At 45.9% G+C, this 23,597-nt stretch overlaps 1 long non-coding RNA gene and 1 pseudogene across 2 annotated transcripts in view; one reads left to right on the forward strand and one right to left on the reverse strand.

Annotated features, from left to right (window-relative positions):
• Window positions 1-6,615: 6,615 nt before the first annotated feature.
• LOC129049994 (C-terminal-binding protein 1-like) lies at window positions 6,616-16,215 on the reverse strand (annotated as a pseudogene).
• An 86-nt stretch (window positions 16,216-16,301) lies between these two features.
• Window positions 16,302-23,597, forward strand: part of LOC129050399 (uncharacterized) — a 38,112-nt gene continuing 30,816 nt past the window's right edge. For both annotated transcript variants that reach the window (XR_010137371.1, XR_008513987.2), the window contains exons 1-4: window positions 16,302-16,396; window positions 17,012-17,114; window positions 20,143-20,267; window positions 22,775-22,972. This is a non-coding gene — a long non-coding RNA (uncharacterized LOC129050399). The remainder of the gene's footprint in view (window positions 16,397-17,011; window positions 17,115-20,142; window positions 20,268-22,774; window positions 22,973-23,597) is intronic.

The raw sequence follows: 23,597 nt of genomic DNA on the forward strand, positions 1-23,597 counted from the left end.
TAATGGAGTTTTGGTTTCTTTCACTGGGAAATGAGGATCGTGACCATCCCTGCCAAGAAGGAGAGGAGATGGGCTGATGTGTGTTGTGAGTCCCAAGATGATGAAACCCCGTTTCTACTAAAAATACAAAAATTAGCCAGGCAGAGTGAGGCTGAGGTAGGAGAATTTCTTGAACCTGGGATGCAGAAATTGTAGTGAGCTGAGATCACACCATTGTTCTCCAGCCTAGGCAACAGAGCAAGACTTTGTCTCAAAAAAAGAAAAAAAAAAATTCACTTCAATAAATGGTGAGACCAGCTTTGCAAAGATGACGACGGTGAGAGAAGTCTAGCATGGCTGACTCCATCTTGCTTCCAGTCTCACAGGCCTGCTGTCTTTGCTCATTCCTGGGCATAGGCCAAATCAACCATGGGAGAAATTTAGTTCATAGTCTATTGTTGCCATTTCCAGTCCTTGGGGGTCCCCTCTTTCCACTCCATGCTTAGTTATCAATTTGTTACTCTGCTTTAAAATGTACTTTTTTTTGTAATCCCAACTACTCGGGAGACTGAGGCAGGAGAATCAGTTGAACCTGGGATGTGGAGGTTGCAGTGAGCTGAGATGGCACCATTGCACTCCAGCCTGGGTGACAGAATGAAACTCTGTCTCATAAAACAAATATAACATGAAATGGTAACATCTTTCTTTAAAACCAAAGAAAATATGTGCAGTGGATGTCTTCCTGTCACTTCGCACAGCCTACTGCCATAGCGCCTGAGCCCCAGACCCCAAACTCACTGTCCTGCTCGGGGACCCCAGACCACACTGGCCATTGAGGGCACCCCAAGTACTCTCCTATCCTCACCTCGCTCCCACAGTAAATGGCTAAATGAATAAATCAGAAGTGAAGCCAAAAACAAAAATAAAATCCACATGTGGAACAGGAGAGGCGAGCAGAGGCCACAGTCTGGAGGCCTGGGCTGATACGCTGCAAAGAGATGTCTCTGGGTGCTGCCTGCGGGGTGCAGTCTGCCATTCAGAACACACTTAGAGAAGCCCTAACCATTAAAGAGCACCCATTCCTGAGTCCCCTCCCTGCCCGCAAAACTTGCCTTGAAACACCCTAATCTCAGCCTTTGGGGAGGCAGATTTCAGTGATAACTCCAGTCCTTCCATGTGGCTGGCATTGAGTTAATTCAACTCCTTACTGCAATACCATGGCCTCAGTGAACTGGTTTTGTCTGTGCAGCAAGCAGGAAGAACCCACTGGGGAATTACAATGGTATTGGGAAAACTGGATTTCCACGCGCAAAAGAATTAATGATGTTATCCCAAGTGGTTGGGGATGCAATCATAGGGGTGTGGAAATGGTCCTCATGCACTGAGTCCATGTCTGGATGAGAGGCCACAGGTTGAGTCCAGGTGGGGTGAGTCTGAAAAACATCCCAAAAGGCCAATCTTAGACAAGAGTGATGTTATCTACAGGAGTCATTGGGGAAGACACAAATCTTGTGACCTCTGGCCACATGACTCCTGAGCAGTAAGGGATTACAGAAACTATGCCTGTATTTTCACAGAATTCAGGATCCCCACCCCAAATCCTAATCTTGTGGCCTTTCATTCATCTTACAAAAGTGGGTTCAGCTCCTGGACAAGGACAGGATCAGTTTTAGGGAGGTTCTATTATCATCCTTGCTTCAACGTTAGCATAGCAGACAAGCGCAGAACCAGAAATTAACACGTGGGAAATTATACACCACAAAAAGACAGTACAATCCATGGAAGAACCAAGGGAATGGTGATAGCAGAATGTCAGGAAAGGACTTTATAATGTGTAGACCTTAGAGAAATTAGGAACTGAGACAAGAATCCATTTGAATTCTTGGAAATAAAAAACGTAATTACCGTGTCAGCCAGGCTGGTCTCAAACTCCTGACCTCAGGTGATCCACCTGCCTCGGCCCCCCAAACTGCTGGGATTGTAGGCATGAGCCACTGCACCCAGCCAAGAAGTGACTATTCTTTCTCCATTGTGTCCTCTTGATGCCCTTGTCAAAAGTCAGTTGACCAGATACGTTTGGATTTATTTCTGAGCTCTCTGTTGTATTACTGTCAATTTTTCCATATCCTATTTTTCTTTGTTTTTGTTTTTGTTTTTTTTTTTTGCTTTAAAAACTTTCTTCCCCTTTGGTCCAAGGCTTGGGAGAAGGCTGGAGGGTGGTTAAAAAGCTGCCTACTGGCTGGAGGGAGAGGGTCAGGCAGAAGCCTTGATACCAGGAGGTGCAGAGGAGCCCCTCAAAGGGCTGCTGGGCTCTGGAGGCCCTGGTTGTGCTTGCGGGTAGGCTTTTGGAAAAGAGGAGACTGGTGCAGGCGGGCCTGGGGGCTGGCCAGCCAGCAAAGGTAACTGCAGTGGTTGCCCGTCATCTTGAAGAGTTTCATCTTCCCATTTAGGAAATGGCTGTCCTGAAAGTCACAGAGATGAAGGTCTGTGTGGGCAGAACCCAGGGCATGCAGATCCATAAGGGCCTGATTCAGATTCTTCTCCAGGCGATGGTGGCTTTGATGGCATCCATGGTTTTCCCCACTCATCTAGAGATGGCTTCTGTGCATGTTGGAAGATGGTGCAGCTGGTTTTGCACTTCCAAGAGACACACTGTGCCCTTGTGCTTCTATTGAACCAACTCATGGAAGAAGCAGCCAAAGCCCTCCAGAGCCACTCATTGTGGTTGAAATAGAAGCCCAGGGAATTGTAAGTTCTGGAGACCCACCGATACACATGGACCAGGCAGCTGACCACAGTTTCCTTCTTGGTGGAATCATTCTGACGAATCTGGGAGGTCGTGGTTGTTCTGCAATAAGGAGCTAACCTTATTTCTAACAACAATGGGGTTGGCTGGTCCTGGAGGCAGGAGATGGCTGAGAAGATGGTCCTGGAGTTTGTAACTGGAGAGGAGATTGGAGGTTAGGAGAGGCTGGAAGAGAGGGAGGGCTCAGGTCTGTCCTAACACTGTTGAAATAAGGGACAGATGTGTGGGACCACTGGGAGTGCTACCTGGACCTGCATTTTATTTATTTATTTGTTTGTTTGTTTATTTATTTATTTATTATTGAGACAGTCTCACTCTGTCGCCCAGGCTGGAGTTCAGTGGTGCAATCTTGGCTCACTGCAACCTCTGCTTCCCGGGTTCAAGCAATTCTCCTGCCTTAGCCACCTGAGTAGCTGGGATTACAAGCTCCCACCACCATGCCCAGCTAATTTTCATATTTTTAGTGGAGACGAGGTTTCACCATGTTGGCCAGGGTAGTCTCCTACTCCTGACATCAGGTGATCCACCTCCCTCAGCCTCCCAAAGTGCTGGGATTACAGGCGTGAGCCCCCACGCCTGGCCTGGACCAGCAATTTTAATGTGTGTCTTTCATATGCAGAATACAGCTAAGAAATGAAAAGAAATCTGATATATTTTCATTTTTGTGATTTTATTTTGTTGTTTGGTTTTGGGGTCTTTTTTGAAACAAGGTCTCACTCTGTTGCCTAGGCTGGAGTACAGTGGCATGATCATAGCTCACTACAGCCTCAAACTCCTGAGCTCAAGCGATTGTCCCACCTCAGCCTGGGGCTACATGTGCAAACCACCATATTTGGCTAATTTTTTTAATTTTATTTTTATGTATTTTTTGAGATGGAGTCTTGCTCTGTCACCCAGGCTGGAGTGCAGTGACACCATCTCGGCTCACTGCAAGCTCCACCTCCTGGGTTCATGCCATTCTCCTGCCTCAGCCTCCTGTGTAGGTGGGACTACAGGTGCTCACCACACTGCCTAGCTAATTTTTTTTTGTGTGTGTGTTTTTAGTAGAGATAGTGTTTCACCGTGTTAGCCTCCTGACCTCGTAATCTCCCCGCCTTGGCCTCCCGAGGTGCTGGGATTACAGGCATGAGCCACCACGCCCAGCCTAATTTTTTTATTTTTAGTATAGACAAAGTCTCGCTATGTTGCCAAGGCTGGTCTTGAACTCCTAAGCTCAAGCAGTTGACCTGCCTCGGCCTCCCAAAGTGCTGGCAGAAGCCACTGAGACTGGCCTGATTTTCATTGTTATATGCATCATTCATCATCTTTTCTCCCTGGCACTTTTTTTCTCTTTTTCTTTGTCCTTGATATTCTGAAGTTTCATTCTGTATGTATGTGTGAGCATGTGTATACAGGCATACACACACAACGCTTTACAAGTTCTGTTCAGGTGTCAGTTCAGTAATTGCTAAATTGTTAATTTCAGTCATGACATTTTTTATTTCCAAGGATTCAAATTGATTCTTGTCTCAGTTGCTTCTCTATTTCTCTAAGGTCTGTGCATTATAAAGTCCTTTCGTGACATTCTGCTTCGCCATTCCCTTGGTTCTTCCACGGATTTTACTGTCTATTTCTGGTGTATAACTTCCCCCACATGTGTTAATTTCTGGTTCTGCCCTTGTCTGCTAGGAGAGGCTTGTCTATGTGTGTTTTGAATGGCAGACTGCTCCCCGCAGGCAGCCCCCAGAGACATGTCTTCACAGCGTATCAGCCCAGGCCTCCAGGCTGTGGCCTCTGCTCGCCTCTCCTGTTCCCTGTGTGCATTTTCTTTTTGGCTTCTCTTCTGAGTTATTCTTTTAGCCATTTACTGCAGGAATGAGGTGAGGATAGGAGAGTACTTGGTGTGTCCTCAATGTTCAGTGTGTTCTGGGGGTCCCCGAGCAGGACAGTAAGTTTGGGGTCTGGGGCTGGGGTGCTATGACAGTAGGCTGTGCGAAGTGACAGGAAGACATCCGTTTTGCACACTTTCTTTGTTTTTTTTTTTTAAGAAAAACATTACCATTTCAAGTCCCTGGGGGTCCCCTCTTTCATGCCATGCTTAGTTATGAATTTGTTATTCTGCTTTAAAATATATGTATTTTTTGTAATCCCAGCTACTCGGCCGACTGAGACAGGAGAATCGCTTGAACCTGTGAGGTGGAGGTTGCAGTGAGCCAAGATCGTGCCATTGCACTCCAGCCTGGGCAACAGAACGAAACTCTGTCTCAAAATACATTTTTTTTGTTTTGATTTTAGTATGTCTAATGATGTTCTATAGAAGAAAGAGATGTAGCATGTGGTCACGCTGCTGTCTTGACAGTGGAATTTTTGTTGTTGCTGTTTTTTGTTTTGAGATGGAGTCTCGCTCTTGTGGCCTAGGCTGGAGTGCGGTGGTGCCTTCTTGGCTCACTGCAACTTCCACCCAGGTTCAAGTGACTCTCCCACCTCAGCCTCTTGAGTAGCTGGGATTACAGGCACCCACCACCATCCCCAACTAATTTTTGTATCTTTAGAGGGCCAGGATTTCACCATATTGGACAGGCTAGTCTTGACCTCCTGACCTCAGGTGATCTGCCTGCCTCGGCCTACCAAAGTGCTGGGATTACAGGCATAAGCCACCGTGCCCAGCCAACAGTGGACTGCTTTTGTCTGTCTACTCTGTGAAATAGTAACACCTCGCAGCCCAAGAGCTCAATATGGATCTAGACCAGAGTGAGGTTGGCAGAGGTGGAGCGGCATTGGGGCCTGAGTTCAGGTCCTCCAGCTCACTCTGACCACACTGTGTGGGGTCTTCTCTTGTGCCTACTCAGCCCTGGATGCTGGTGTTGGCTGAGATGTCCACTCCTTCAAGGGTTCTGGATCTCTGGTGCAAGTTCCATTGTCTCAGCCTCAACTTGTCCTGGGCCTGGCCCACCCAGCTGACTGTGTCCTGTCTTGCAGTGGCCAAGTCGCTCTTAAGAGGTCTACAGGCAGTTCTGTGAGGCCACTGCCTGAGGCCACCCTGCTTAGTAGCCTCACTGTCTGTCTCTTTTTTTTGTTTGTTTTTCTCAGATTTTTATTTCTTTAAAATAATTCATACAGATGGTTACAATCACAAACATGATTTTAACCAAAATCTTGCTAGCCTACCACGTCAGCAGGATGGCACTGGTGCAATCAGGGATGCTGCCACCCTCTGTGTCCCCAGGACAGAAGTCGATGGGCAGCGGGCAACTGGGCAGCACCCAAGCTTTTTGTCTTGGAGCTGCTTCGTGATGCTGTCTTCATTTGGAACAAGGGGGGGTTCATGCCAAGATTAGGAAAAACAGCCTTTGTTTTGTTTTTCTAAATTATTCTGAAAATAAGACAAGCAGGTAGAAAAAACAATGCACTCTGTGGCATAAAAAAAAAACGGGAAGGATTCATTGTCCTGAGAAGTTTGCCAACTGCCTCATTCCGGGGCATGCTCCAACATAAAAAAAAAAAAAACCCTCAAATTGACTTCCGAATGCTCCTTCAGGTTTCCTTTTTGTTGACAGCTAAGCAAACAGATCTTTGTAATGTTCTAAAAACTGTACACAGACAAGAACATTCGTGGGAGAATAACTACTGACTTCTGCTTAATGAGGAAGGCGAAGGACACAGGGCAGAGTGCCCATAAGACTGATGACGACAACTGACACGAGGCCCAGCGCTGCCCCCTCCCACCTCCTGACAGCCCGGACAGTCTCTGCAGTGCCAGGGCTGCCACACAGGTGCCTCCTCCACACAATCTGGTCCGAGGGTTTCCAGGCCCTCTGCCCAGGTGCCCGGGCTGGAGAGATCCTCCAGGGCTACAACTGGTCACTGGCGTGGTCTCTATCTGCCTGGGGCTTGACAGTTTGGCCAGGAGAAGGGGCCCCTGTGGGGCGGGTGGGCCACAGGGGGCAGGCTGTGGGATAGGGACACGGCGATGTGCAGGATACCTTTCACAGCAGCTGGGATGTCAGTGGGAGCCACTCCCACCACGCCCTGAGGGTACCTGTAAGGTGGCCCCGTTGAGCTCAGGGTGCACGATGGCGGGGTCCACACTGGTGCAGTGGGTGGCGGCCGTCAGATGGTCCTTGTTGACACAGTTCTTCAGCCTGTCTGGGATACGGCTCTGCGGATCTCCTGCGCCGCCTCCTCTGGCATCTCGGTGGATGCCTGCTCGCTGTACCACGCAGCATGGGGGGTGCAGAAGAGATTGGGTGCAACCTTCGGGGGCCCTGGCTAAAGCTAAAGGGTTCTGACTCATGCATGACCAGGGCCTTGCCGCAGATCTGACCCTCCTTCAGGGCCTGGGCCAATGCCTTCTTGTCCACCAGGCCGCCCCAGACAGTGTTCACCAGTGTTCACCCTTGTCTCACTCTAAAGAACAGCAGCATTCCAAACGAAAGCGGCAGCCAGGCGCAGTGCTTCACGACTGTAATCCCAGCACTTTGGGAGGCCAAGGCGGGTGGATCACTTGAGGTCAGGAGTTTGACATCAGCCTAGCCAACATGGTGAAAACCCATCTCTACTAAAAATACAAAAATTAGCTGTGTGTGTTGGTGTATGCCTGTAATCTCAGCTACTCAGGAGGCTGAGGCAGGAGAATCGCTTGAACCTGGGATGCAGAGGTTGTTGTGAGCTGAGTTGATGCCACTGCACTCCAGCCTGGGTGACAGAAGGAGACTCTGTCTCGATGAATAAATAAATAAATAAAATAAAGGAAAGCAACATAAACTGTGTTGTGTGTACAAACAGTTTAGGCACAGTGAGCCACTTTTATTAGGTAGGGAATGGTGACACACCTCTCTAAACCCAAGTTCCCAGATGCCAGCTTTGCAAGCAGCCCTCTCTGAGGACAGTAGTCTCAGACCTGCTATTCTAATTCTTCTGAACAGCATCCTAGACAAAATTTCTAATTTTTTTTTTTTTTTTCCCTGCTAGGGAGTCTTACTCTGTTGCCCAGGCTGGTCTTGAACTCCCGGGCTCAAGCAATCCTCCCACTTCAGCCTCCCAAAGTGCTAGGACTACAGGTGTGAGCCACCACATCCGGCCAGGTTCTACTTTTTAATATTTAAAACATGAAATAGGCTGGGCGAGGTGGCTCACCCCTGTAATCCCAGCACTTTGGGAGGCTGAGGCAGGCGGATCACTAGAGGTCAGGAGTTGGAGACCAGCCTGGCCAACATGGTGAAACCCCGTTTCTACTAAAAATACAAAAATTAGCTGAGTGTGATGGCAGATTCCTCTAATCCCAGCTGCTCGGAAGCCTGAGGCACTTATACCAGGGAGGTTGAGATTGCAGTGAGCCGATAACATGCCACTGCACTCCAGCCTCAGTGACACAGCGAGACTCTGTCTCAAAAAAGAAAAAAAAAAATAGATGGTGTCAGTGATTTCTATTGCATCAGGTCTGGAGGCGCTGTGTACCTGATTGCTCCACTTTTAGTGGTGCTAAGTTCAAATAATTCAGGTGGTGAGAAACTGACTCCTTCACTGCAAACATCCCCCATCATCCTCTCATCTAATACGGTATTTTCATCCATTGCCATCTTTGCCTCAATAAATTAATTAAATACCACAAAATGGTGATTTTTTTTTTTTTTTTTTGAGATGGAGTCTCACCCTGTTGGCAGGCTGGAGTGCAGTGGTGCAATCTTGGCTCACTGCAACCTCTGCCTCCCGGGTTCAATTGATTCTCCTGTCTCAGCCTCCCGAGTAGCTGGGATTAAAGGCACGCACCACCCCACCCAGCTAATTTTAGTATTTTGAGTGGAGACAGGGTTTCACCATGTTGGCCAAGATGGCCTCGATCTCCTGACCTTGAGATCTGCCCTCGAGATCTGCCCTCCTCAGCCTCCCAAAGTGTCATCCTAGGATTATAGGTGTGAGCCATGGCATCCAGCCAAAATGCTGATTTTTATAATTCAGTAATTCTACGTTTACTAATGGAATATATATATATATATATATATATATATATATATATATATATACTTTTTTTTTTTTTTTGAGATAGAGTCTTACTCTGTCACCCAGGCTGGAGTGCAGTGGCCTGATCTTGGCTCACTGCCACCCCAGCCTGCCTGGTTCAAGCGATTCCTATGCCTCAGCCTCCTGAGTAGCTGGGATTTCAGGAGCGCACCACCATGCCTGGCTAATTTTTGTGTTTTTAGCAGAGAGGTCTTTCATCATATTGGCCAGGCTATTCTCGAACTCCTGACCTAGTGGTCCACCCATCTCAGCCTCTCAAGGAGCTTGGATTAGAGGCATGAGCCACAGCGCCCGGCCAGAATCTTTGTTAATGTGCATTTTGGTATATACACTGAGACACACACACACATATTCCAATATATATCAATGTATGTGATAGCCTCACCTAGGTGAAGATATAGCAGATTTCTTTTTTTTTTTTCCTTTTTGAGACAGAGGCTTACTCTGTCACAGAGGCTGGAGTGCAGTGATGCGATCTTGGCTCACTGCAACCTCCGCCTGCCGAGTTCAAGAGATTTTTCATGCCTCAGCCTCCTGAGTAGCTGGGATTACAGGCATGTACCAACATGCCTGGCTAATTTTTGTGTTTTTGGTTTTGCCATGTTGTCCAGGCTGGTCTCAAACTCCCAGCCTCAAGTGATCCAGCTGCCTTGGCCTCCCAAAGTGCTGGGATTACAGATGTGAAACAGTGCACTCAGCCGTTTCTTTTCTTTTCCTTTCTTTCTTCCTTTCCTTTCTTTTTTTTTTTGTGACTGGTCTGACTTAGTCACTGAAGTGACAGGCTGCAGTGCAGTGGCACAATCATAGCTCATTGCAGCCTCAAACTCTTGAGCTCAAGCAATCCTCCTGCCTCAGCCTCCTGAGTAGCTGAGACTACAGGCGCACACCAGCATGCCATGCTAATTTTTAATTTTTTGTAGAGATGGGATCTCGCTATGTTGCCCAAGCTGGTCTCTAACTCCTGGGCTCAAGTGACCCTCTCGCCTAGGCCTCCCAAAGTGCTGGGATTACAGGCGTGAGCCATTGTACCCAGCCAAGATACGGCAGATTTCTAGTACCCCAGAGAGCTCCTTCCTGATCTAACTTTCCCACAAAGGAAACTACTCTTCTGACCAATCATCATCAGTTCTGCCTTCCTGCGCTTCATCTAAGTGGGCTGGTACAGTGCACTGTCTCTCATACCTGGCTCCCTCTATTCACCCATGTCGTTGAACGTTCCTACCACTTCATTTTTCTTTTTTGGCTGTGTAGTATTCCATGATGTGACTATCACCACTTATTCACTCTCCTGTTGATGGACATTTAGGTTGTTTTCATTTGGGGCTCTTATGAATAGAAATGGCAATGAGCATTTTTATATGTCCTTTTGTGGACATACACACTCATTTCTCTTGTGTACATGCTTAGGATGGAATTTCTGAAGGTAGGCATAGATATAGGTTTAGTAGAAGCTGCCAAACAGGTTTCCAATGTGCTTATACAACTTTATGCTACTGCCAGCTTGACAGTTCTTGTAGCTCTACATCTTCACCAATACTCGGTATAACACAGCATTTAACTTTAACTACAGATAAACCGATGGAAATATCCAAAGAAGTGTGCATGTTCCTGAAGAACATCCAATAAACGGCCTATTTTATTCATCTGTTTCTGGCACTGAAAACCACTGGATGGCCAGATCAGGAAGGAGGCCTGGTACAACTCCCAAGGAGGCACGTGTCCCTCGGGTGGGCTTCATGTCCCAGAAACTCCAGAGAAGGGGTGGAGAGGTACCTTCTAGGCAAGCTGGTCTCCTCTGGCTTTTCTTGTCCCCTAGGGCTCCCTGCAAAGAGACAGAGCACAGCCTGGCCAGTGAGCAGTATCTCCTACTGCGCTTGCTGTGAGCCAGCCACTCTGCCCTCTTTCAGGAATTACAAAATCCATAGGTCCCCGGCATCCTTATTTATGTATTTATTCATTTATGAGGCATGATTTTCCTCAGCTCTGTTGGATGGGTCTCTGTGAAGGGAGCTTGGTGGGGGTGAGTGGCCCCTCTCTGGAGGAGGCAGGCCCCTGGTCAGGATCTTTGGGGCTCCAGGTCTCATGAGTGGGGGCCAGGCTCCCTAGAGAAACCCTTCTTGGCTAGGGCTGGGGAGCCCACCAGAGTGACCCAATCAGTTCTCAGGGCCTGTGATGGGGCCAAGTGGTTTTGAGAAGCCGCTGTTCAGCTCCATCCTAAAGAGCACTCATGTAAGTTGGGGAGGACGGCTGGGGTGCACAGCTCTGAGCTGAGTCAGACCCACCTCAGGACTGAGCCCAGCAGAAGGAGGCCCAGAGTCACAGACCATAAAACAAGCAGATGCCTCCCCTGTGCTGGTGGAGATGAGTCTTGGGCATCAACTCTAATAATTTCTAATGCACCCAGAAATACTGATTCACACAGCAACTAGTGAATAATAGCCTTTTAGAACTAAAAAAGCCTTGTATGATTTATTATAAAATAACATATGCATTTTACACAAACTAGAGGCACCATGATGGGCAAGCAGCAGCCTGTTCAGGGGCCACAGCAAGGAGACTGGATTTCCTTAAGTGCAATAGGAGTTACTGGCTAGGGTTTAAGGTTTTAGCCACAGAAAAGATGAATGTATTTCAGAGCAATACGGGTGGATTCAAAATAAGGTTTAGAACTAGATCAATTTTTTTTTTTTTAGAGAGTCTGACTCTTATTGCCCAGGCTGGAGTGCAGTGGTACTATCTCAGCTCACTGCAACCTCTGCCACCCAGGTTCAAGCGATACTCCTGCCTCAGCCTCCTGAATAGCTGGGATTACAGGCACCTGCCACCAAGCCCGGCTAATTTTTGTATTTTTAGTAGAGACGGGTTTTCACCATCTTGGCCAGGCAGTTCTTGAACTCCTAACCTCGTGATCCACCTGCCTTGGCATCCCAAAGTATTAAATTTTTTTTTTTTTTTTTTGAGACGGAGTCTTGGCGTGTCGCCCAGGCTGGAGTGCAGTGGCCTGATGTCAGCTCACTGCAAGCTCTGCCTCCCAGATTCACCCCATTCTCCTACCTCAGCCTCCCGAGGAGGTGGGACTACAGGCGCCCGCCACGATGCCTGGCTAACTTTTTATATTTTTTTAGTAGAGATGTGGTTTCACCGTGTTAGCCAGGATGGTCTCGATCGCCTGACTTCGTGATCCATCCGCCTTGGCCTTCCAAAGTGGTGGGATTACACGGGTGAGCCACCACGCCCGGCCAAGTATTAAATTTTTTATTTGAAAAATCTCCCCTCTCCAAAGATCTCCCAGCATTTCTGCAGAGGTCTCTACCTAGGTAAGGAGAAGAAACAATTCTTGGCCGGGTACAGTGGCTCACGCCTGTAATACCAGCACTTTGGAAAGCCAAGGTTGGTGGATTCCTTGATCCCAGAAGTTTGAGACCAGCCTGGCCCACATGGTGAAACCCCATCTTTACCAAAAACACAAAAATTAGGCGGGTGTGATGGAGCGCACCTGTAGTCCCAGCTACTCAGGAGGCTGAGGTAGAAGGACGACTTGGGCCTGGGAGGTCAAGGCTGCAGTGAACCAAGGTGGTGCCACTGCACTCCAGCCTGGGGAACAGAGTGAGACCCTGTTTAAAAATAAATAATTATTTGTGAGGGTGAAATTTAAATACCTTTGTGCATAGCTATCAGTTATTCTTTGTTTTAATATTTAGTTTATTGTGAAATATAACATATATAGAAATGTACATAAAACAACACACAGGGCCAGGCCCGGTGGGTCAGGCCTATAATCCCAGCACTTTGGGAGGCTGAGGCAGGCAGATTATTTGAGGTCAGGAGTTTGAGACCAGCCTGGCCAACACGGTGAAACCCTATCTCTACTAAAAATACAAAAATTAGTCAGATATGGTGGTGCATGCCTGTAATCCCAGATACTTGGGAGGCTGAGGCAGGAGAATCGCTTGAACCTGGGAGGCAGAAGTTACCGTGAACCAAGATTGCGCTACTGCACTCCAGCCTGAGTGACGGAGTCAGACTCTGTCTAAAAAAGAAAAAAAAAATAGGCCGGGAGTGGTGGCTCACGCCTCTAATCCCAGCACTTTGGGAGGCCGAGGCGGGCAGATCACTTGAGGTCAGGAGTTCGGGAGCAGCCTGACCAACATGGAGAAACCCCGTCCCTACTAAAAGTACAAAATTAGCCAGGCGTGGTGTTGCATGACTGAAATCCCAGCTACTTGGGAGGCTGAGGCAGGAGAATTGCTTGAATCTGGGAGGTGGAGGTTGTTGTGAGCTGAGATCATGCCATTGTGCTCCAGCCTGGGCAACAAGAGCGAAACTCCGTCTCAAACAAAAAACAAAACAAAAACAAAAAAACACAGTGTAACATGTTATTATAAAGTCACTACTCAGGGACCAACTTGCCTGCTCCTGTGCCTCTAGAGGGAAGCTCCCTCCTCCCACTGTTCTTTAGAGTTTTATATCTTAAGTACAGGAGTGAACAAACTAGGCCTATGCACCACATCTGGCACCCAGCCTTTATTTATTTTTTGAGATGGCATCTCACTCTTGTCACTCTGGCTGCAGTGTGGTAGCACAGTCTCGGCTCACTGCAACCTCCGCCTCCCAGATTCAAGCAATTCTCCTGCCTCAGCCTCCTGAGTAGCTATGATTACAGGTGCATGCCACCACATCCAGCTAATTTTTATATTTTTGGTAGAGACGGGGTTTCACCATGTTGGCCAGTCTGGTCTCGAACTCCTGACATAAGGTGATCCGCCTGCGTTGGCCTCTCAAAGTGCTGGGATTACAGACATGAGCCATGGTGCCTGACCCGGCCTTTTTTAAAATGAAGGTTTCGGCTGGCATGGTGGCTCACGTGAGGTCAGGAGTTCGAGACCAGCCTGGCCAACATGGTGAAACCCCATCTGTACCAAAATACAAAAATTAGCTGGGCGTGATGGCAGGCACATGTAATGCCAGCTACTCAGGAGCCTGAGGCACGAGAATCACTTGAACCCGGGAGGCGGAGGTTGCAGTGAGCCAAGATCACACGATTGCACTCCAGCCTGGGCAACAGGAGCAAAACTCCATCTCAAAAAAAAAAAAAAAAAAAAAAAAGGATGTCCTTTTTTGTCTCTCAACCCCGTGTTTTATTTTTTTTTATTTTCAGACAGGGTCTCGCTCTGTTGCCCAGGGTGGAGTGCAGGGGCCCGGTCTTAGCTCACTGCGGCCTCAACTTCTCTGGCTCACATGATCCTCCCACCTCAGCCTCCCAAATAGCTGGGACCACAGGTGGGTACCACCATGCCCGCCTAATTTTTTTGTAGAGATGGGATTATGCCATGTTGCTCAGGCTGATCTCTACCTTCTGGGCTCAAGTATCTCTCTGCCTCCACCTTCCAAAGTGCTGGGATTATAGGCGTGAGCTACCATGCCCAGCCCTGCTTTAATTTAAAGTGTATTACATTTGATATTAGTACAGCCCCTTCAGCTCTTTTTTGGTTACTATTTTAATTGTATCTTTGTATCCTTTTACTTTCAATCTGTTTCTGTATTTAAAATGTTTATCTTGTAGATAGCACATTGGTGGATCATATTTTGTTCTTTAATCCTTTCAGCCAGTCTGCTTTTCTTTCTTTCTTTCTTTTTTTGAGACAGAGTTTTGCTTTTGTCACCCAGGCAAAAAGTGTTATGGTGCGATCTCAGCTCACTGCAACCTCTGCCTCCTGGGTTCAAGGGATTCTCCAGCCTCAGCCTCCTGAGTAGCTGGGATTACAGGTGCGTGCCTTCAGGTCTGGCTAATTTTTGTATTTTTAGTAGACACACGGGTTTCTTCATGTTGGTCAGGCTGGTCTTGAACTCCTGACCTCAGGTGATCCACCGCCTTGGACTCCCAAAGTGCTGGGATTACAGGCGTAAACCACCACGCCTGGCCAAAGTGGTGGATTTTTTTTCTCAGAAAATCTATTCCATTCTTTTTCCAGAAACCAAATTTGTACAAGTTAACTAAAATAAATATTTATACTCTAACTTTTTTGTTCTGAGGTTTTACTGAGTTTTTAGAATTTTATCTTTACATGTTTAGAAAAATTAGAAAATATAGATAAAACATAACCAAGAAAATAATAACATCTTTCCTTCTGTTCAAAGTTCATTACTATTAGCCAAGTTCAGTGACTCACACCCGTAATCCCAGCATTTTGGGAGACTGAGGCGGGCGGATCACTCGAGCCCAGGAGTTCGAGACCAGCCTGGGCAACATGGCAAAACCCTGTCTACAAAAAATACAAAAATTAGCCAGGCGTGGTTGCATGTGCCTGCAGTCCCAGCTACTGGCAAGGCTGAGGTGGAGAACCACCTGAACACGGTAAGTCAAGGCTGCAGTGGCGCAGCCTCTGTCCCCCAGGCTGGAGTGCAGTGGTGCAATCTTGGCTCACTGCAACCTCTGCCTCCTGGGTTCAAGCGATTCTCCTGCCTCAGCCTCCCAAGTAGCTGGGATTACAGGCGCGCGCCACCACACCTCGCTAATCTTTGTATTTTCAGTAGAGGAGGGGTCTCACCATGTTGGCCAGGCTGGTTTTGAACTCCTGACCTCAAATGATCCACCTGCTCCGGCCTCCCAAAGTGCTGGGATTACAGGCGTGAGCCACCACTCCCGGCCAGTAGTTTTCTTTCTTAGAGGCAGGATCTTACTCTGTCGCCTGGGCTGGAGTGCAGTGGCACGATCTCAGTTCACTGTAGCATTGATCTCCCAGGCTCAGGCGATTCTCCTGTCTCAGCCTCCCGAGCAGCTGGGATCACAGGTGTGTGCCACCACACCTGGGTAATTGTTAAATTTTTTTATTTTTATTTTTTAGAGATGGAGTCTTGCTATGTTGCCTAGTCTGGCAACATGGGATCCTCCAACTCCTGGCTTCGAGGGATCCTCCCGCTTCGGCCTCCCAAAGCGCTGAGAATTACATACGTGAGCCACTATGCCTGGCCTATATTGTTTTATATTTCTTCAATTTTATTTTGTGGTCGCTGGAGATCTGTTTCCTTCTTTGATTCCCTGCACCGTGCTTCTACAGCTGCTCCATGTAATCTGCTCAAGACTTCTGCTGCATTCAGTTCAACACAGAGGAAGGAAGCTCTCAGGCCCGAGTCAGCCAACCAGACAAAGATCCGTTCTCATACCCAGGGGAGCTGGTCTCGCCACTCGACCCGCGCCCTGGATAGCTCCAGTTTGTGTGAGCGCGACCACCCGCAGCCGCGTGATTAAGAGCGCTCCGGGCCAAGCAGTCTCCGTGGGAGTGAGGGCGTGCGTGCGTGCGGCGGAAATCCCGCCTTCCGGCTCCCGCTGTGGGCCTTGGCCACGGCCAGGGCGCTCCAAGTAGGAAGATAAGCGGGATTGCTGGAAGCGGGAGAGTCGGGAGGAGCAGCGAAGGGCTCCTCTTCCCCATTGGCTGCGCCCGCGGAGCAGCCTCGTTGCGATTGGCCGTACGCGGAGGGCGGCTGTCCCGCGTCGGCCCGCCCCTCGGGCCGCGACAGACGCCGGGATCGCAGGCGCCGGCTGAGCAAGCGGCTCCTGGGAGGCTGCGTCAGGACGCCCGCGGGGCGAGGCGGCCGGGCCCTGCGCTTCAGGTCCTGGCCTGGGGCACCTGGGCGGCCGGTGGCGGGGGCGGTGCGGGCGTGGGGCTGGCGGGCGGCGGAGCACGGGAGGCGGGCGTGGGCGCGGCGGCCGCACCGCGGCCTGCGCCGACCGCCCGCGGCGCAGCCTCCGGCCTCTCTCCATCTCTTAAGTGGTGGTGGCTGTGGGTTTTTCTGCAGGCGATCCTTTTGAGTGATTTGTTTCACGCACGTGCCCTGCTGTGGGGTAAAGCGGCAGATTCGTGCTGCTGTCATTTGTCGTTAAAACGATGGGCTCCCTGTCGTGTGTGTGTACCTTTTGGATTTGAGGGCAGGGGAATGACATTGTGACTTGGCTTCCTGTGACCGTCCATTCTCAAGGTCTCGTCAGCGTGGTGCAGAAACTCGGCACACCCTGCCTACCTTGGAAGGAGGCTTTCCCTTCCCCACCTCCCTCTCCCTCCATCTCTTCCCTCTTTCCCTGTCCCCCCTTCACTCACCTCCCCAGCTCTTCTCTCCCCCCTTTGTGTTCTGTCTCTCTCTTTTTCCTTTTCTGCATTAAACCGTTCGGGAGTGTCTTTGTAAACTATTAAAAAGCGTTAGGTCTTCAACATGTACGTTTACTTGCAGGCCTGAGACCTGGGAGGAAGCTGGAGAAAAGATGCCCTCTGAATCTTTCTGTTTGGCTGCCCAGGCTCGCCTTGACTCCAAATGGTTGAAAACAGACATACAGGTGAGGTTTGACATGTCTTTTTCTTGGTGTGTTTCTGCTTCCATGTTTAAATTTCTTGTGTAAGGCTTTTTTTTTTTAGGGTATGTAAAGGGAGATCAGTTGTATCTTGCTGAATTAGAGGAGCAGGTTTGTTTCCTGTAACTTAAAATGTAACAGTTTTTATGGCTGTTTTTGTAGATCGTGCACGGCTGCCTTTTAATTAGTTTCTTGCAAGTACACGAAACTTGAGATCTATGAATAGGCAAAATTTTTTTCCTATTATTACTGGTTAAGAAATCTGCCACACTCCTAACCATATCATGGTGACTGCTGTTTGTTACTGATAGTTTTTGAGCTGTTTAGTTAGCTGTGGAGGGGAAAATTGGAGAAGTAAGTTGCAGTAATTATGGCCGCTAGGAACTCAGTCATTTTATGAGGTCTTGTGTTTGTGTTTCTGGAGAGAGAAGAGTTAGTTCAGTTGAGCTGTTTGTTTTGTATTTGTAACTCCTTATTGAGAGGAGTGCTCAGATTTTCACATCAAGAATATGAGGAAAGCGTGTTGGCCTTAGATCCTAATTTTTTTATTTAACGTGGTAATTGCAAGCTTGTCAGGACATTATTAAATAAATACTAACTAATATTTCGATAGACAATTCTTTACACCCAATCTACTTTTATTTGGAAATGGCTTGGAAAAACTACTTTTGGAACTCCTTATCAGCAGCAAAAAGAAGTGTTTGAAATATCTTGTGTGTGTCTGTGTATTTTCCTACTCCCTAAGGTTAACCATTTTAAGTATTAAGTAATCTGCCTTGACTGTTCATCGAAAGTCGTGTAGGCTGTTAAGCAGTAGTTGATCATGGATACTTAAACTGAAATGTTATTGCCCCTTCCTAATTTTTCTTTTTCTTTTTAAACAGGTATTGAGTGTTGGTAGATATGAGAGTCCAGTGTTTAGAACTGTGTTGTGTGGCCGGGCGCAGTGGCTCACGCCTGTAATCCCGGCAGTTTGGGAGGCCGAGGTGGGTGGGTCCCCTGAGATCAGGAGTTGGAGACCAGCCTGACCAACATGGTGAGACCCCATCTCTACTAAAAATACAAAATTAGCCAGGGGTGGTGGTGTATGCCTGTAATCCCAGCTACTCGGGAGGCTGAGGCAGGAGAATCGCTTGAACCCAGGAGGCGGAGGTTGCAGTGAGTCAAGATCACGCCATTGCACTCCAGCCTGGGCAATGAGAGCAAAACTGTTTCCAAAAAAAAAGCTGTCGTGGATGATGGGATTGTTATTTATAGTGTAATGTTACATAAGACAGAGCACAGAGAATTGGGTCAAGAATTGGTGTAGTTACTCTTTGGGTTTGTTTCTCTTTAAACATTTCCTTTGATTTAGCTATAATGGTCTGTTTTTGTCATTTTAAGTGGATGGGAGAGGTGAGAGATGAGTACTTTCATATTTCTGAAATCCTGAGATTCTGGCAAAGTTGTTTTAATAATTGTTTTTATATTAGTGTTTATGTATTTAGAGAAACTTTTTGGAGTAAAGGACTTTACCTAATCAAGTTTTTTTCTTAATAATTGTAATTTAATAACTGCTAAACATGAGTTCTAGTGTTTTGATCTAAAACCATTTTAATGCTGAATTGAGTTCCTGTGATGGGTTAGGCAGATAAACATACAGTGAAGCACCATTTATGTCTTAGAGGGCCTGTTGTTTTGATTTATTAAGTTTAATACACAGTACTTGGCCCTTGTTACACATTTACAATATGATTAGAAAGTCTTTTTTTTTTTTTTTTTGAGACACAGTCTTGCTCTGTCGCCCAGGCTGGAGTGCAGTGGCATGATCTCAGCTCACTGCAAGCTCGGCCTCCCGGGTTCACACCATTCTCCTGCCTCAGCCTCCGGAGTAGCTGGGACTACAGGCGCCTGCCACCATGCCTGGCTAATTTTTTGTGTTTTTAGTAGAGATGGGGTTTCACCGTGTTATCCAGGACGGTCTCGATCTCCTGACCTTGTGATCTGCCTGCCTCGGCCTCCCAAAGTACTGGGGACAGGTGTTAGCCACTGGGTCTGGCCTCTGCTTACCTTATCAAATAAAACAGTTTACAGTAACCTTACAATCAAAACACAGCATCATAGATGGAGACACAAAGCCCGACGTTGTTATTACTGTTTTTTTATCAGCCGGTACAAGTATTCTAGTGATGCTCCTGTGCTGCGTAGCTACCCTGAACACACTACTTTCTCACTGTGTTAAGGGTATGTCACATTTTTACTGTTAAGTACTTATGTGTGAATAAGTGTAAGGAAATGTTTGCCTATCAGTAGCATATAAATTCAGAGGCAGGAATGATGGTAATGCCAAACAACCACAGATATTCCACGTGGGTGGCTGAGATAATGACAGTTTTGCTTTCTTACGGTTCACTGTACACAAACTTTGTGTAATGTAGAAAATAAATGTTTTGTAAAATTACCTTCAGGCTATGTGTATAAAAGATGTATATAATACGTAAATGAGTCTGGTGTTTCAACTTGGGTCCCATCCCCAAGATAACTTATTATGTAGATGCAAATATTCCAAAATATGAAAAATTCTGAATCACTTCTGATCCCAAGCATTTCAGATAAGGCATACTTAACCTGTAACTCAAGATGTATTTTACCCGTTTACCTGATCTAGATGCTATATTTTTGTTAGGTATATATTAGCTTTATATGTACAGGTGTCAGTGACTATAAGACCTGGCTTTAAATTTAACCTATTCCTTAATATTGGATGGGCCATATATATTCTGTTGTATGTGTATATAAGGTAACACAAGTCCTTTTGTCTCCCCCAGTTCCTTTTGCATATGAGAAAACATAAGCCATTTTGTGCCTCTTGCATCTTAAGCCATAGTCTATTTTACTATGTGGTTTCCTATCTGGTTACTTTTGGGAGTACCAGATGGTCTCATAAAAACAGTGGGTTTTCCTGAAACTTTTGGATTAATATTGAAGTTGTTTATCATCTTTTATAATATTGAACTTGTTTATCATCTTTTAGCTGTGCGGTCAGAGAAGAAACGCCTTAGGAAGCCAAGCAAGTGGCTTTTGGAATATACAGAAGAATATGATACAATATTTACTCCTAAGAAAAAACAAAAGAAGGTACAGGAGCAGGTGCACAAGGTGTGTTGCAAAATTTCGGCAAACTTTCACTGGTCCTTAGGAAACTGCAATTTTATCTTCAGTGTCATACTTCAGCTTCATGAAACAGTAATTTCCTTAACTGGGATCTTGTTTTTTATTCTCAGCTTCTAGCACAGTACTTAGGATTTAGTGGTTATTCAGGAAATATATAAATGAGTCTACATATTATATTTATGTATATATTTTTCCCTCTTTGCTTTCAAAGAGTATTTAATGACTTAGGAATATTGTTATGATTTAATCTTAAGTAAAAATATGGGATATAAAGTGAAATATATATAATCTGACCCTAATTTCAAAAATAAATACATCTTATATGTCTTATTTTTTAATTCAGTTGTTTTAAAATGAAGTATTGGAAGTAGAGACATTTTGACATTCTACGCCTACATAGGTTAATATGTAGTTAAAAAATGGAACATTTTCCTTTATAATCAATTTAACAGACTTACATCTTATATAAGATCTGTTTATCTGACATCAACTGCCTTTCAGATTTCACCAGTTATCCCCTAACCTTTACCTTTGGATTATTCATACCAGGTCTCAGTCTAGGACTACTCATTGTAACTGGTTGTTATGGTTCTCAAATCCCTTTGAATTCAGAGCAATCTCTTTTTCCTGATCAAGATCATGTCTTTAAGAGAGTGACATGTAAAGTTATCTACTTCTCTATATTTGTGTAATTGCTTCCCCATAGGTGTCACTTAGATTTTCTCTATCTCCTGTTCTCTGTGAAGTGGAAGATAAAACCTATCAGTTTGATAGATTGAAGTTGTACATTTTTAGCTAGACTATACCAGAGATGATAATGTGTAACATATTGCATATGGAGGGTTACAAAAAGGAATATTTTATTCCCATCAGCCATTCCCTGACAGTTTGTTTTTTCTTTTTTTAAAATGGAGACAGGGTCTTGCCCAAGCTGGAGTGCAGAGATACATGAACACGGTTCACTGCAGCCTTGACCTCCTGGGTTTAAGCAATCCTTCCATCTCAGCCTCCTGAGTAGTTGGGACCGCAGGTGCACACTACCACACCTGGCTAATTTTTAACAACAAGTTTTTTGTAGTGGCAATGTCCCACTGTGTTGCCCTGGCTGGTCTGGAATTCCTGGGCTCCAGTGATCTTTCTGCCTCAGCCTCCCAGAGTGTTGGGGTTACAGGTGTGAGCCACCACGCCCAGCTTCCCTGATGGTTTCTTGAAAATGCCAGTTGAAGATCTTTACCTATATTAATAATTTTATTAGAGATTACAAAATGCAGACTTTCAGGTTTTATTATTTTCTCTATTTTTATTAAGTGATAGTCTCTTTCATTAACTGGACTCTATTATTGTCCTGAAATACTTGAAAGGCAGAATAAGTGCTTCTTTCTTTCCCATTAATTACCAATTGTAACATTAAGGAGTTCATTAGTAGTTGTTTTAATTGGAGACATTAGAGCAGTCTTTTCCCCTGCCTTTGAATTACTGTTGTGGACTTATCAATATTATAGCTTCAGTGTATCTCAGTCAACTTCATTGTTTTCTTTATTTAATTTTGGTCAAAATATATATATTTATATGTTATATATATATGTTATATGTATATGTTATATATATTTATATATGTTATATGTATATGTTATATATATTTGTATGTTATATATGTTATATATGTTATATATATAGATATGTTATATATATATTTATATATGTTATATATAGTTATATATTTGTATATATATGTTATATATATGCTATATATATATATAAATATATATATATAACATTTTATTATTTTATCCCTTTTTTTTTTTTTGGAGAGAGAGTCTCGCTCTGTTGCCCAGGCTGCAGTGCAGTGGCATGATCTCGGCTCACTGCAAGCTCCATCTCCCGGGTTCACACTGTTCTCCTGCCTCAGCCTCCCAAGTAGCTGGGACTACAGGTGCCCACCACCATGCCTGGCTAATTTTTTGCATTTTTAGTAGAGATGGGGTCTCACCATGTTAGCCAGGATAGTCTCCATCTCCTGACCTCGTGATCTGCCCGCCTTGGCCTCCCATAGTGCTCGGATTATAGGCGTGAGCCACAGCGCTGGGCCTGTTTTATCGATTTTTATGTGTACAGTTCAGTGGCATGAAGCACAGTTACATTGTTGTGCAACCATCTCCACCATCCATCTCAATAATTTTTTTCATCTTTCCAAACTAAAAGTCAATACCCATTAACCAATAACTCCCTTTTCTGCTCAGCCCCTGGCAATTGCCATTCTATGTTCTATCTTAAGAATTTTCTTATTCTGGATACCTCATATACTTGAAATCATATGATATTTGTTCTTTGTGTCTAAGTAATTTCCCTTAGCATACATAATGTCTTCAAGGTTCATCCACTTTTTGTAGCCTTTGTCAGAATTTCATTCCTTTTAAAGGGCGTTATTCTTTTTGACACTTAAATTGCAACAATTTTGGCCTGTGGACTCTATTTTTATTTTTTGTTCTTAGGTAAGTTCCCGCTGTGAAGAGGAAAGCCTTCTAGCCCGAGGTCGATCTAGTGCTCAGAACAAGCAGGTGGACGAGAATTCTTTGATTTCAACCAAGGAAGAGCCTCCGGTTCTTGAAAGGGAGGTTCCGTTGGCCAAGCATGGTGGCTCAAGCTGGTAATCCCAGCACTTTGGGAGGCTGAGGCAGGTGGATCACGAGGTGAGGAGATTGAGACCATCCTGGCTAACATGGTGAAACCCCATCTCTACTAAAAATACAAAAAATTAGCCGGGCGTGTTGGCAGGTGCCTGTAGTCCCAACTACCCGGGAGGCTGAGGCAGGAGAATGGCATGAACCTAGGAGACAGAGGTTGCAGTGAGCCGAGATCCTGCGACTGCACTCCAGCCTGGGTGACAGAGCGAGACTCCATCTCAAAAAAAAAAAGGAAGTTCCGTTTTTGGAAGGCCCCTTGGCTCAGTCAGAACTTGGAGGTGGACATGCTGAGTTGCCGCAGCTGACCTTGTCTGTACCTGTGGCTCCGGAAGTCTCTCCACGGCCTGCCCTTGAGTCTGAGGAATTGCTGGTTAAAATGCCAGGTAAGGTGGGGTTGGGGTCTCAGTATTTGAGCAGGTATGATTAGAGGAAGCAGGAGATTTTAGTATGTTTTGATGTAAAGCCAACATAGTATCTATATACAATAAACTACTCCCTTTTGTCCTGGGAAATACTTACAATGATGGCTAATTAGATATAGTTACTAACTATGAATTGTGGCACGCTATCAAGAAGACATATTTTTGATAACTATGCTCCTTGCTCCAGTGTTGCTCTTCATGATTGTTGA

The sequence above is a fragment of the Pongo abelii genome, chromosome 16, assembly GCF_028885655.2.
Source record: "Pongo abelii isolate AG06213 chromosome 16, NHGRI_mPonAbe1-v2.0_pri, whole genome shotgun sequence".
Classification (NCBI taxonomy): Eukaryota; Metazoa; Chordata; class Mammalia; order Primates; family Hominidae; genus Pongo; species Pongo abelii.